Source organism: Triturus cristatus, chromosome 1_2, assembly GCF_964204655.1.
Source record: "Triturus cristatus chromosome 1_2, aTriCri1.1, whole genome shotgun sequence".
Lineage (NCBI taxonomy): Eukaryota > Metazoa > Chordata > Amphibia > Caudata > Salamandridae > Triturus > Triturus cristatus.
In genome coordinates, this window is record NC_140580.1 from 770220051 (window position 1) to 770235207 (window position 15157).

Consider the following 15157-nt stretch of genomic DNA (forward strand, 5'->3'; position numbering starts at 1 on the left):
GGCTTTTGTGTGACTTACTGTCGCATTCTGGGTGTTGTAGTCTTGGTTTGCTTTCATTGACCAAATTACACCAACTGACCTGATAGTAATTGATTTGCATCAGAAAGGTCCATGACTGGAAACAGTTTGCCTGTTGACAGGGAATAGGTTGGGCACCATAGGGGACATGATAGACTAACACACAGCTAACCATTTGACGTCAATAGCCACGGCATACAGGGACGGTTTGTCCTTAGACGGCCCTTCTTGCAAGCCTCAGGTCCTTAACTTTACTTCCTGAGTCACCAAAACCGAGGCATCGCACGTTTTCCACTGCCCTAGCCCTAGAGAAAGTTTGCCACGTTTTTGTTCTACACATAAACAATGTATTGTTTGCTATTATTACGTTTGCTTCGATTAAAATTAACCCAGTGAAAAGTTATATTTAAACTTGTAAAAACAATATCAAAATGCAAAGCAAATAAGTTTGTGACATTTTTTAAAATTCTGCTAACAGGAAAGTTAAGTATAATTTTAGTTGCCTTCTTTTAAAAATATATTTCAAAATGTCTTAAATAATGCAGTAAATGTATAAATCTGTCTACTGCTTTTCCAGTTAACTATTCCATAATCATTTATCTTGAACAGTGATGCATAAGATATTCACTAAACTGGAACCTAATAGAGGCCCCAATTGCAATAGTGTTTCCTCTAAGCGACCAGAGATTTCTCTAGACAAAACGGTATAAGGGTCCTTAAGAGCAGATGTTTCCTGTTGGCCTAAATTCCAGTTTTTCTTAATAATCCCAGACATATGACAGCCCTACACAGCACATGGTTAGCCGGACTTCAATGCAACAGAGAGGAAAGCCTGCTCCCTCACTATTACCACCCCAATGTACATGGCCATTGAGTGCCCCCTTTCATGTTAAGCCTTCGCTTACACTACACCCATGGGGAGCGCACTGCCATCACTGTCCAGAGCATGACAATCACCCACCTCTATTGCCTCAACACACAGATAACCATCTGCGTTCCCTGGCACAGCATGGTGGTAACCCTCACCCATCACTGCTATACCACAAATGTATACATCTAGGACATCCTTTCTAACCCAAAAGTAATTGCTCACTCCCCATGCAGGTAACCTTTCAAAATCATAGGTAGCCAATTATAGGTAGCCTTTCAAAGTCACTGCCTCAAAAAAAGGTATCGCATCACTGTTACATCTGCACACTTGTGTTTTTTGCATTGTGCTGTTTGGCATTTGTGTTGTGCGTTACCATGGCCCTATACCACTGTTGGCGGACTGGGCATACTTCAGCAATTGGTTCCTGGATTTTGCATCCCTGTCAACGTCTGGTTCATCCAGTGAGGATCGGTTCTGGGTATAATGTCACTTTTTGGTTGGTGGCGGCATCACATTCAATGAGATGTGATTTTGTTGTCCAAGACCCCTGCCGGAGCACATTTACTCATTGCCTCTGCATCCAAGATCCTTCCGCTGTCATGGTAACAGGGAACCCTCCACCTTCATTGCTGCAGGTTGGATTTTGTTATTTGTATTTGTAACACCTGAATCTCACCTGTAAGGGCCTTTTGCGCAGAATAGAAAGTTATTGCCTTTATGTTCAAAACTAAGCTAGTTAGAACAGCCAAACTTTAAGTTTCTGTCTAAATTCCAGTGGAGCCAATAGAGAGAGGAAGCTATTTCCAAGCATTAGGAGCCAGGTAGGGAAAAGAGCGCCCTCCTCGTCTAGCACGCCAGATGCAAAGCCGGCGAGGGAGCAAGTGAGGTGTGGAGCGAAGGTGTCTGTAAGGAACACAGACGAATATGTGGAAGGGTCAAGGATGTGAAGTGCTTTGTAGATATAAGTAAGAAGCTTGTAGCGGGAATGCCTATGGGCAGGCAGCCAATATAGATTATGTGAGTGGGCGTTGACGGTTGGTACCAGGAGGCACCTTGAGCCTGGCAAATGTGTTCTGGAACACTTGAAGTGTCTTGATAAAGTCTGCAGAAATGCCAACATGTTGGGAATTTCCGTAGTCCAGTCTACTTGTAATGAGTTCTTGGGGCACTGTTTTCCATGCCTTCAGGGGGCAGCCATTTAAACATTTTTCTGAGCATTTTAAAACTGTTAAAGCAACAGGCAGACATCGCAGTGACGCAGTTTACCATAGAAGGCTATCATCAACAACGATGCTCAGGTTTCTGGCCACTTCCAAGGCTTGGCGGGGGTGCACCGTGCAATGGTTCCGAGAGACATAAATCTACCAAATAGCGCAAGCTCTGTTTTCTCACTGTTTAGCTTTAGGCAATTACAGCTCATCCAATCAGCAACTTCAGACATACAGTGCATGACAATAGTCTGGGTAATTGCTGTGTCTACTGAGAGAGGATCAGCTGAGTATTATCCACATAAGAGATAACCTGAAAGATCTAATGCTGAATGTCAACGGTGTAATATAAACATTAAAAAATGTGGTGCTCATGGAAGATCAAAGCAAAACCAAAGGGGATGATGGACGGAGTGTTGAACATTGCAAGCACTCACCCCCAGCCAACTGATCTGGGTTTAATCCATCATCATTCTTTAGCCCACTCTGCCACCCCAGTTCTGAAATGGCCATATGCAAATCAGTCTGACCCTGTGCCTCATGGGAATAGTCCAGCCCGAACTGCCAAGCCATGTCTTCCCTGGACCGGAAACACGCATCCTGGGACCAGTTTTGGGTTCATAAGGGCACCCTGCACAAAAGTTTGGAAGTATCAAATTGAGACAGTGGTAGACACACCAATTGGGTCTGGTGAGAGAGGAAAGAACTAAACTATTGAAGAGCAGAATTACATACAAGTGCATTAAAAAGGCACCAGAGTTCAGTGGTGTGCAGTTCTCAGTGAAAGGCGCCACACAAGATCTAAATGAATAAGAGCAGCAGTAACACCCATATCATTGATAAGTCAAATGTCTTCCATGGCGATAATGAGGGCACTTTCCGTGCTATGATTGGCGCTAAAGCTAAATTGTGAGGGATCGAGTTGAAGGTGATACTCTAGGTAGCTGGTAAATTGCTGGTTGACTAGTTTTTCCAGGCCTTTGGTTGGGTAAGGAAGAAGAAAGTAAGGTCTAGTCATAGGATCAATAAAATGCTTTTTAAGCAAATGCAAGACCGTCCCTTGTTCTATTCAGTAGGTAAATGGCAGTCAATAGCAATACGTTTAAAAGGGTAGTGAGTGTGGGGTCAAGGAGTTCATGACCGAGAGAAAAGATGTAGTGCGGACACAGGTCAATAAGGGAGCCAGATTTAACAAAACTCATTGACCTCATAAACCCTCCATTGTAGATGAGTCAGACTGGACATGACTGACCCAAAGATGTAAAGGGGGGGGGCATACTTATGAAGTACAGAGAATCTAGAGGGAGTTGTGGGTAGAAAATAAGATACATTTGTTAGATCATATCGTAGAAGTAACAAAAAGGTCAAAGCAGAGATACTGGGATGGGGTAATGGAGCAGGAAGAGGCAGAGGGAGTGGTAATTTCCTTTATAGTGGTGAATATTTCATTTGTGGAGTTGCCGCTTTATTGGATCTGGAAAGTCATGGGAGGCACATGTTTTGTTTTGTTGAAATATTTGTTATTGAATTTTGCATTGGGAGTAGTAAATCAACATTGACACCGTATTGATACATGGGTAATCCACCCACAGGAGGCTGCCACAGTGTAATCAATAATGAACAATGCAATATATAACTTCCAACAAACCCCTCCCGCACACGTATCCCCTACACCGATAGCAATACAGTCCAGGTAGCAATTTAGTGTAAAGAAACACAACACTATGGGTAGCATAACGATCACTCCACGGTCTAGTCTCGCTCACGTTCCTCCCCCTGTACCAGATCTTCCAGAGAATAGTAGGAAATCCATTTACCCCCATATTTTATGGAACTTTCTGGGGCAGCCCTTGTTGAAATAAGTCACCCTCTCAGCTATCGTATACATGTCCGTAGTATTTCTCCATTCCTGAGCTATGGGGCTCTCCGCTGAGCCCCAGTGACGAGCTATGTCCCTTTTTGTCACTACCAATGGAAGGTAACAGAATAACAGCTGGGGTCGTGGCAGCTCAATATCACAGGGAATCCCCATAACAATAAACCTAGGGTCCACAGGGAGGTGATAGTCAATTATAGCAGAGAGTTCCCTGGTGATGGTTGTGGTCGTAGCAGGTCAATATCACAGGGAATCCCCAGAAAAATGAACAGCCGCGGTCTGTGCAAGTAATATTGGTGGGGTTGCGTGGATGGGGATTTCTACAGACGACGACGAGGGGAAATAAATTAATTATTACATTTTTCCTTGTGGTCGTCTGTCAAACCCCCCCCCCCCCCAAACCCAGTCCCACCCCTCGCTGCTCTTACCTGTATGGGTATGGGCCGCGGCTGACAATAAACCTAGGTTCCATAGGGAGGGGAGAGTCATTTAGAGCAGAAAGTTCCTTGTGATGGCTCTCCAGTATATTTGGATTCTGGGGAAACTCCAGACTGTATAGAAGAAGGCGTCCTCGATGTCAGCACATCATAAGCAGGAGGGATCAGGCACTCTCCCCATGGCTTGAAGCCGTTGTCTATCATCCTAGACTCTATGCAGGACTGTAAACTAAATCAGCTAAATTTGTGCCTTTATTGCTGCTTCAATTTACATTTCCCCAACGTCTATTTCCCATTTCTCCATTAAGCCTTTCAGCTCATCAGGTTCATTATTGGGGATGGCTCGATACGTAGAGGAGATTGCTCCCCTCCCCAAGTCCTCTATAAGGAGCCTTCCCTCAAGTGGTGCAAACTCAGGGATTCCATTCCCAGGGAGGCCCTCTGCTTACCATGACTGACTGAGCTGCGCATATTTCAAAAATTGGGTGCGATGCATGCTATATTCATGCTTCAGTGAGTCGAACGACATAAGGTCGCCCCCTTCCAGCAAATCTCCTATTTGGTGATCCCAATCAGATCCCATCCCCTGAAACCTTTCGGTTTACCAAGCTCAGCTAACTATTTCCCTTCCCACAAGGGTGTTTCCCTGTTGGGCCTACCGGACCATCCCAAAGCTTTCGTAGCTCTGGTCCAGTTCTCTATTGCCACCCTAGTGGCAGGGATGAGGAGTAAGGCCCCATGACCCCCATATAGGTAATAAAGGCAGGATTGGTGGGTCCCCTGGGCGCGTACTAGGCTAAAAGTGGGTGAGCCAGTCATTGATGTTAATGAGATGGGAGGATCCCCGAATATCAGGTAGGGCAAATCCGCCATTGTATGGATTACACTGGAGTGTGGTCAGGGCAATCCTGGGGTGTTTATCATCCCACAAAAATGTATGGAAGCCCCCTCTATCATCGAAAAAATATCTGGGGAAATCGGATAATATGTATGATAAAGAGCATAAAGTAGCTTGGGTAGCACTATCATCTTGACTATCGCGGCTCTCCCCCAGTAATGTAAGGGGGAGCCCCTTCCACCTGCCCATGTCCTCTTGGCAATTGCGCACAACCCTCCCCAACTTACATTAGTGGTTGATTTCTTTGTGGAGAGTCAGGAATACGCCCAAGTACGTAAATCGAGTGGTGCATATCAATTGCTGAGGTAGGGAAAAGGCTAGGTCGGCACCTTGCGGAAAGTACAGGAATGACTTACTCCAGTTCAACCAATATCTAGAGTATCTTACGTATTCATCCAGCACTTCAAATAGCAGGGGAAGAGATACAAAGGTCGAGTCACATAAAGGAGAAGGCCGTCAGCAAAGAGGGATATTTTTTCCCCCTTTAAGGGAAGAGATGGCAAAGGTCGAGTCACGTAAAGGAGAAGGTCGTCGGCAAAGAGGATTATTTTTTCCCCCTTTAGGGCATACCCACCCGATACACCAAACCCATGAATCCCAGGTTGTTCGCGGATTCTGCATGTCAGTGATTTTATTGTGAGGGCAAAGAGTAGGGGAGAGAGGGGACATCCCTGCTGCATCCCAAGGATTATGGCAAATTCGGTGGATATCACCCCACTCACCCTCACAGATGCCTTAGGTTTCTGGTATAGTAGCTTTACTCATTTTCTGAAATTAAGGACAAAGCCACATTTTATTAACCCCTTTGGTGCGTCAGACGGCCGGGGGGCCGTCCGACGCACCCGGGCCGTCTGACGCACCAGTGCTCATGTGAGTCGGACGGACCCCGGCCGCCCTCGTACATGGCACAGGGAATCCCTCTGGTGCGGGCACCAGAGGGATTCCCTTTACCGCCCAACTGCCACGGGAGCTGGGGAAGGGCTTCCCCAGCTCCCGAGGCTGCCTGTTTTGTTTCCCTGAAAAGACGATCAGCGCACACGTCGCGCTGATGTAATTTCAGAGAAACCGAAACTGAAAATAGCCAAGAGACTCTTTTCAGTTTCGCTTTCTACGTGCTTAGGGGGCTATCTCAGCCCCCTGAGCACGTAGAAAGTCAGGAGAGGTATTGTTGGAAAGGGGAGAATCTTCCCTTTCCAATGGTACCCCACCCTAGTGAATCCCTGATTGGGGATCGTCCCAGGAGGGCGATCCCCAAGCAGGCATCCACCCACTAGGCACCAGGGAGGGGGGAGCGGCCCCTTGGGCAAGGGCCTTTTCTCCCCCCCATATTTTTTTGGGCAAATCTAGTCTTTCTGCCCTCCTTGGGGGGGTAGATGGAGGTAGTAGCCCCAAAGCCCTCTAGACACCAGGGTTTTTCCCCCCAATGAATTTAGGGGTGGGGTCGCCCAAGATGGGCATGCCAATGCCCCCACCCCTCCTCCCACAAAATTACAGTCTTTCTGCCCCGCCTAGATGCCAGGGATTATTTTTTTTATAGGGCCGGGGTGGGAGCTGCCCAGAACGGGCATGCAAATGCCCCTCCCTACCCCCCCCCACCCAAAGAAAACAGGTTTTCTGCCTCCCCCATGAGGCAGATGGGGCAATAGCCCCTGATCTGCCACCCGGGGGGCAGAAAGCCTACTAAGCCCCAGGGATTTTTTTAATATAGATAGGGGTGGGGGCTGCCCAGAATGGGCATGTCAATGCCCCCACCCCAAAAAAATGCTACAGTCTTTCTGCCCCACCCTGGGAGGCAGACGGTGCAATAGCACCTTATCTGCCACCCACTAGCCACCAGGGATTTATTTTTCCAAAGTTCAGGGTGTGGGCTGCCCAGAATGGGCATGCTAATGCCCCCACCCACCCCAAAAGAGATGCCACAGTCTTTCTGTCCCTCCCAGGAGGCAGATGGGGGCAGTAGCCCCTGATCTTCCCCCGGAGGGTGGGGGGCCGGGGGGGCGGGGCAGAGAGCCCACTATGAGCCAGCGGATTATGCTGGCTTTTTTATACGCAGGGATGGGGGCTGACCAGAATGGGCATCCCAATGCCCCCACCCCTCCAAAATAATAGGCACAGTCTTTCTGTCTCCCTCAGGGGCATATTGGGGCAATAGCCCCTGATTTCCCCCCTCCCTAGGGCAGCAGAAAGCCCTGTAGGCACTGACTTTTTTTTGGAATTTGCCTACCTGTGGATTTTGGGTCCTAGCGCTGCCAGCACCTAGGGAAACATAGCAAACCTGTATATTTTTGAAAACTAGATACTAAGGGGAATCCAGGATGGGTGACGTGTGTGGCTTTCACTAGGTTCTGTTACCCAGAATCCCTTGCAAACCTCAAACTTAGTTAAAAAAAACAAATTTTCCTCAACTTTCTGTGATGGAAAGTTCTGGGATCTGCGCGGATTCACAGAATTCCACCCACCACGCATTCCCTAAAGTCTTCTGAGAAAAATAGTACCTCACTTGTGTGGGTAGGCCTAGTGCCCGCGACAGGAAACGGCCTAAACGCAACGTGGACACACCACATTTTCACAGTGAAAACTGACCCTTTCTTTTGCAAAGTGCCTAGCTGTAGATTTTCAACCGTAGCTCTGCCAGCACCTAGCGAAACCTAGGAAACCTATATCTTTTTTTAAACTAGGCACCCAGGGGAATCCAGAATTAGGTGACTTGTCTGGCTCTCACCAGGTTCTGTTACCCAGAATCCCTTGCAAACCTCAAACTTTGGAGAAAAAGACACATTTTCCTCACATTTCTGTGATGGAAAGTTCCGGAATCTGTGTGGATCCACAAATTTCCTACCACCCAGCGTTCCCCCAGGTCTCCCGATTAAAAATGGTACCTCAGGCGTGTCAGGCCGACATCCCTTACTTAACTGACGACGACTGGGCCGAAGCCATCGCCAGCCTGCGGGGTGCGGCGGTCTCTACTAGATACCGCCTAATACAGTTTAAATACCTACACAGGGCTTACTATACATGGACTAGACTCTGGCAGATGGGAGTGATTCCATCCCCCGCATGTCTGCGATGTGAGTGAGATGAGGGGACTTTTCTGCATACAGTTTGGGGCTGCACAGTATTGCAGCTTTTCTGGCGCAGAATTATGTCCTGCCTCCAGGAGGTGCTCGCGTGGGAACTCCCGATGGATCTGAGACTCTTCCTCTTACATAGCACGGATGATATATAGGGGGAAACGTGTGTAAGCAACACTTACTGTTTTTAGCCCTCACTATAGCCAAGCGCAACATAACACAATTATGGAAAGGGACTTCTGCCCCGACGTTGGGTAAATGGAAGACCGAAATGGACAGATGTATGGGGGCCGAAATGGCAGTGTTCCTTGCTCGAGGTTGCCCTGCCAAACATAGGAAAATCTGGACCCGCTGGGCGTCGTATCGAGGAATCAAGCTCCCCCCCTACCGCCCACTGACCCCTGAATGGAGCCTTGTTTTCTAATTTATATTGTTTGGAAAGTCCCATATAAGATGGCCATGGAGTTTTATAACCTTTTAACTAATACGCACGTCCTGAGATCTAGTACTGTCTGCATGTTGTTTGAGTTTTACCCCCTGCATGTTGGGCAGGTGTTGAATTTTGTTCAAAATGTAGGACTCACTGTGATCTTATGTGATTTTCTCCTACAGGTCATTGTAGGGCTTTCGCCCATATATCCAACGAAAAACCAAATAAAATTTATTGTGAAGAAAAAAAAAATGGTACCTCACTCGCGTGGGTGGGTCAAGTACCCTCGACAGGCAAGGGCCCAAAACTTATTGAGGAGACATCAAAATTACCTATCACAAAACAACCTGGTTTTGCAAGGGGGTCACGTGTGTTTTTGGGCCCTTGCCTGTCGCGGGTACTTGACCCACCCACACGAGTGAGGTACCATTTTTATCTGGAGACCTGGGGGAATGCTGGGTGGTAGGAAATTTGTGGATCCATGCAGATTCCAGTATTTTACCACACCGAAATTTGAGAAAAATTTGATTTTTTTCATCATAATTTGAAGTTTGCAGGCGATTCTGGGTAGGGAAACGTTGGTGGATCCACGAAAGCCGTGCCTCCATGGACTCCTCCGGATCTCTAGTTTTCAGAAAGGTGTGGGTTTGGTAGGTTTCCCTAGATGGCCCCCGAGACCGGGACCAAAAACTCATGTGACCCCTCTTGCAAAAGCAGATCGTTATGTGATAGGTAATTTTGATGTCTCCACAATATGTTTTGTGCCCTTGCCTGTTGCGGGTACTTGACCCACCCACAAGAATGAGGTACCATTTTTATCGGGAGACCTGGGGGAACGCTGGGTGGTAGACAATTTGTGCCAGGCTGGTGATCCTACAAGTTTCCCCACACAGAAATGTGAGAACATTTTTATTTTTTCCATCAAAATTTGAGGTTTGCACGGGATTCTGGGTAGGGAAATTTGGGGGGAACTACGCAAGCTATACCTACCTGGACTCCCCCAGGTGTCTAGTTTTTAGAAATGTGTGGGTTTGGTAGGTTTCCCAAGATGGCCATCGAGCCCGGGGCCAAAAGCCCAGGTGACCCCCCTTGCAAAACCAGGTTGTTTTGTGATAGGTAATTTTGATGTCTACTCAATAAGTCTTGGGCCCTTGCCTGTCACAAGTACGTGACCCACCCACGCAAGTGAGGTGCCATTTTTCTCGCAAGACTTTGGGGAATGCGGGCAGGTGGAAATTTGTGGATCCACGCAGATTCCAGAACATTCCACCACAGAAATGTGAGGAAAACATGTTTTTGTTTTTTTACAAAGTTTGAGGTTTGCAAGGGATTCTGCGTAACATAACCTCGTGAGAGCCAGACAAGTCACCCCATCCTGGGTTTCCCTGGGTGTCTAGTTTTCAAAAATGTATAGGTTTGCTAGGTTTCCCTAGGTGCCGGCAGAGCTAGGTTTCGAAATCTATAGCTAGGCACTTTGCAAAAAAAGGGTCAGTTTTCACTGTAAACATGAAGTGTGTCCACATTGCATTTTGAGCTGTTTCCTGTCGCGGGCACTAGTCTTACCCACACAAGTGAGGTGCCATTTTTATTGGGAGACTTAGGGTAACACAGAATTGTAGAGCAACTGTTATTTCCTATTGACTTTCGATGCATTTCTGCCTTCCAAATGAAAGACAATGTGTAAAAAAGTAGTCACTTTGAAAAATGTCCTATAATTCTCATGCTAGTATGGGTACTCACAATTTAGAAAATGTGCAAATAGCTACTGTTTCTAAACTCAAAATTTTGTTCCAGTATCAGAAATACATAGGTGTCTTTCATCCCGATTTTTCACTGTATATATTCTCTCAAATTAATTGCTATATACCCGGTACATAATAAAAAACCATTGCAAGACGCTGCTCAGTTATTGGCTCTGGGTTCCACGGGTTCTTGGTCAACCTACAAGTCCTTTATATCCCCACAACCAGAAAGGTCCAGCGGATGTAACGGTATATTGATTTAAAAAATCTGTCATAATTAGAAGAAGTTACAGGTGAAAATGTTGGCCAAATGGCTGCTTTTTATGTCTCGCCTAGCGTTGCAGCGAGAATGCGTCGCCATCGCTTTGCGAGGCATGCAGTATACACTATAGCTGGAAGCTTCATGGAAGCTCCGCCCTTCTCCGCCCCCATCTCTTTCATTGGCTTGTCTCTTAAATGCTGCCTTCCAATTGGTTGTAGGCTTGTTAGTCCCACCTTAATGACGAGCATGTCCTCATTTGTGTCCTTCCACGGCTACTGGCGCCTTTACTGACAGCACTCTTTTCATTCCGTGCCTCCTCCCCCTGTTTAACTCTTATCCTGTCTCTGGAGATCCAAGTTATGGCCATGCTTCTTTTTAAAGGACATAAATGAACTGTGGCTTCTCTTCCAGCCCCTCTCACAATCGCTGTTTCACAGCTGGCGTTTTCAGCTCGACTCTTTCAGACCGCCTGGCCTCAAGATCCTGTGCGTGTGTAAAAGAGGAGTGAGTGAGTGTGCGCTGCTAAAAGAGATAACGTGCGGTGGGAATGCTGTTAGCAGTGAGGGGCCTCTGTGAGAACACGATTAGTCACAATCTTTTCCACCACACTCACAGAGGAAGGTGTGGGTGGGACAGATAATCAGCTTCCAGTACGTGGGAGTATTATGAACGAGGATGTCGCTCAGTGGTATAGCACATGCTTTGCATGTTTGAGGCCCTGGGTTCGATCCCCGGCATTTCCACTACTTTTTCTACTCAAAATGAATTATCTATGTTTCTAGGTGACGGCTACTAACTTAGCCCACCGCCATGTACTATATTATAAAAAAATAGTATTCATTGTTTTATGGACCGCAAATAATATCTATAGAGCAGCATTGTATTGGCGCTGGTAATGGCTAAAGAAACGAGTAGAATTAAAGATCGCTGGCCGGATAGAAAGTCACTACTTTGTCTGGTGTCACAGTTTCTCAATCACGTGCACAGTAATGTTAGAAAACTCAGTTTATAATTTTTTATTGTCAAGAAAATCAATAAAAATAAAGAAACCCAAAAAATATGGAAATTGAGAGGCAATGCGCAAAAATACAGTCAAAAACAAACTGTGAGAACATGTGTTTAGACAACATGAAAAACTCGGGGTTGGCACAATCGTACAAATTAAATAGGACAACATTCAATGTTATACTTAATTTGATTGTGTTAGATTAGGAACACTCTTTAAACAGACGAAAGGGAAAAAAAGCAATTGTTTCTTGCACAATTGTAGTTTTGTGAGAAAGCAAGGGATGTGTTTCTTTCTGGCTCTCACCAAATGTTATGTTTCCAGTTTAGAGTGTGAAAGCAGTTAATTAATTTTACATCAGAAATCTCTTCCAATACAAACAACGTCACACACTAGCCAGCTTGTGTGTTCTTTGTCTTCAAAGATTTCGCGTCCGGCAATTTTGCATCAAGGGATGTAGCTCAGTGGTAGAGCGCGTGCATCGCATGTATGGAGCCCCGGGTTCAATCCCCGGCCTCTCCATTTATTTAATAAAAATGTGCGTTTTTTCAATTACTCTTTTATTAAAATATATAACATGTCTGATTTATCTTTCTCCAAAGACGATCCCAAATTATCTGGCGACAGAAGTAACGTCATGCCTATCTCTAGCACCTGCTGTGTTTAAGTGTTACTTACAGTCTACATACGACACAGACACGTTTTTTAGCATTTTCTCGTTACTTTGTCACTATATCTTGTTTTCAATATATTTGCCGTGACAGATATGGGGTTTCACATAAGACGTTAGTTCAAGGCTTTCCGATAAAGGGAAGTTTGTTTAATTAACTGTGTTGCAACAACTATTTGATCGAAGGACCAGGTATCAACACATCAGCTGGTCTGTGCAAGGCATCAGTGCATTATTTACACCCAGAGATACACCTGATAGACCGTTTCTAAATCACTGTAATGGGATTGAGTGTTAAAATATAGTTGAATATTGAAGAAAATAACAGCATACACCTGCAGCAGTAAAAAGATGGGATACAACCAGGAAATACAACCACACTAAAAACTGCACAGAAACCAGTTAAAACTAAGTAACTTTAATTGGTTCCGACCTGGAACTACTTTTAGAGGCACCACAAATGGACCAGCCTCCGGCGGGATCTTGAAATGGGAAGCCTGTACAGAGTGGTTTGTGGGCTGTCGTTAAATTAAGTAATTTTTAATAACATGACTTAAACACATTGGCAGAGCCAATAGCTCTGGCTAAACACTTACAAGGTCCCAATGGTGAGACTGATTGCATTGCAAATTCTTGTTTCAACTTATTTGCAATTTTTCCTTTTTTCAACTGTTAGTTTCTATAAAGAAACCTTGAAGGAGCTACACAAATGACCCCTTGCTGAATTCAGATATTTGTCTACTTTTCTCAAATCTATAGCTTTCCAGGATCCATTATTGCTTTCATACCAATTTCTACCATCAACTGGAAGAAGGTCGAAAGCACAAAAAATAGAAAAAAAAATAGGCTATGTCCCAGTTAAATGCCAAAACTGTGTAAAAAATGTTGGTTTTCTGCCAAAAGTCTGTCTGTTCCTGAAAGCTGGAAAAATTGTGATTTCAGCCCCACAAACCCTTTATTGATACCATTTGCAGGGAAAAAACGAGGCGCTTTCATTTGCAGCACTTTTTTTCCCATTTTCCCCCAAAATCCCCATGATGTTGGAAGAAAAGGACGCAAATTCGGCGTGGATACCTTATGTGGTCAAAGAGTTACAGGGCCTAAGTGTGAACTACCCCAAATAGCCAAAAAAAGGCTTAGCACAGGGGGGGGAAAGGCCTTGCAGCGAAGGGGTTAAAGTAAGCTGCAGAAAGGGCCAATCAACGGCATCAACCTCTTTCTCTGCGTATAGTGCTAGTAGGACATGTGGCTCCGAATCCCCTTGTACTTCGTTGATTCAATTGTGGGCACGTCTCAGATTGTAGCTCGTGAAAAGTATGGAACACTGACTTAAAGTGGCTTTAATTATGAATTTTATGGAGCTACACCAGTGCTGCTCAACTTGTTTGCAATGGCATTTAAGCTCTCTGAAGTCCTTTATATAGCAACTAGCTTTGGGGATATGTTTTGATGTGGAGTATTTCTTTGATGGGTAAGGGCATTAGCTGTATTTATAAGCCAATTGTTAAAGCTAATGATTACAGTAGACAGTTCAATGAAAGGAAGAGGAAGGAATTTGTTCAACTTTAATCCAGCTATCCATGGAGATTCTCTTCCACCACCGTGTTTAAAGATTATGCGGGACTGCATTATTAGGTTGAAAGAAGGGGATATTGAAGATGATTAATAGATGACCTGTTCTTGTCCGGGGCAGGAGTCTCTCTACCCTAGTATGCGGAAACGTTGGTGAAGATAGGGTACGGGTAACAGTCCTACTTTACTACATCATGCATCGCTAGCTCTTCCTCCAGACCTTCCTCAGCACTCAAAAACATTCTGCAATCAGAGGAAAAAAATTGGCTAACACTTTATCATTACTGCCACAGTAGGAACGTGATCCTATGTCATGACTCTTCATTGGACAAAGGAAGTACCAAATTTTCTCCTGTGGAACAAAGCACATTTAAATTGGGGCCAGCTTGGTATTTGTTTTGGCAAATCACCTGACATCTCAATAACAAATGAAGATAGATCAGGTTAAAAATAATCCTATACTGTTACAGAGGGATCAAAATCACATCCTAGCAAAATGGTGTTCTTATATAGACCTGTTGATGTACAACTTTATAGTTCAATTGATATCATTCATTACCAAAACTTTACATAGTTTGCAGTTTGTAGTGTAGAAAATTAAAAGCTGAGTCTCATAAACATTTGAAACTGTAATCCTAGGGTGAGCTGCTATTAATACAGTAAATAAAACAAAGTAAAACACCCCCAGTGTAGGAAAGTAGGATCTGCTTCTTATGGTTACACTAACCTTTTGCTGGATGTTATGCTGTTTTTGACTAGTCTGACTGGGATCCTGCTAATCAGGACTGCTTTCTCCCTAAACTGTTATGCTATGTACTTAGGTACACCCCAGATTGGATACTGTGGTACCCTTGTCAGTCCCTAGTATATGGTACCCATGTACCCAGGGCATAGGTACCCCAGAGGTCTCCCATGGGCTGCAGCATGTTTTTTGCCACATATGAGAGACCATTCAAAATGGACCTACAGGTCTGCCATTGCAGCCTGTGTAAGTTGGTACATGCACCACTTACTTAAGATATAGCTACTATATCTAAGGGTCACTGCTCTTAAAAGCTATAAGTCACCCCTATAGCAGGCCTTTACAATCCTGAGG

The 15157-nt window shown here is 45.1% G+C and overlaps 1 protein-coding gene across 2 annotated transcripts in view; it reads left to right on the top strand.

The window, feature by feature from the left end:
- The window catches only part of ARHGAP22 (Rho GTPase activating protein 22), a 399917-nt gene that overhangs the window by 243497 nt on the left and 141263 nt on the right, over positions 1 to 15157 (top strand). The window lies entirely within an intron of this gene.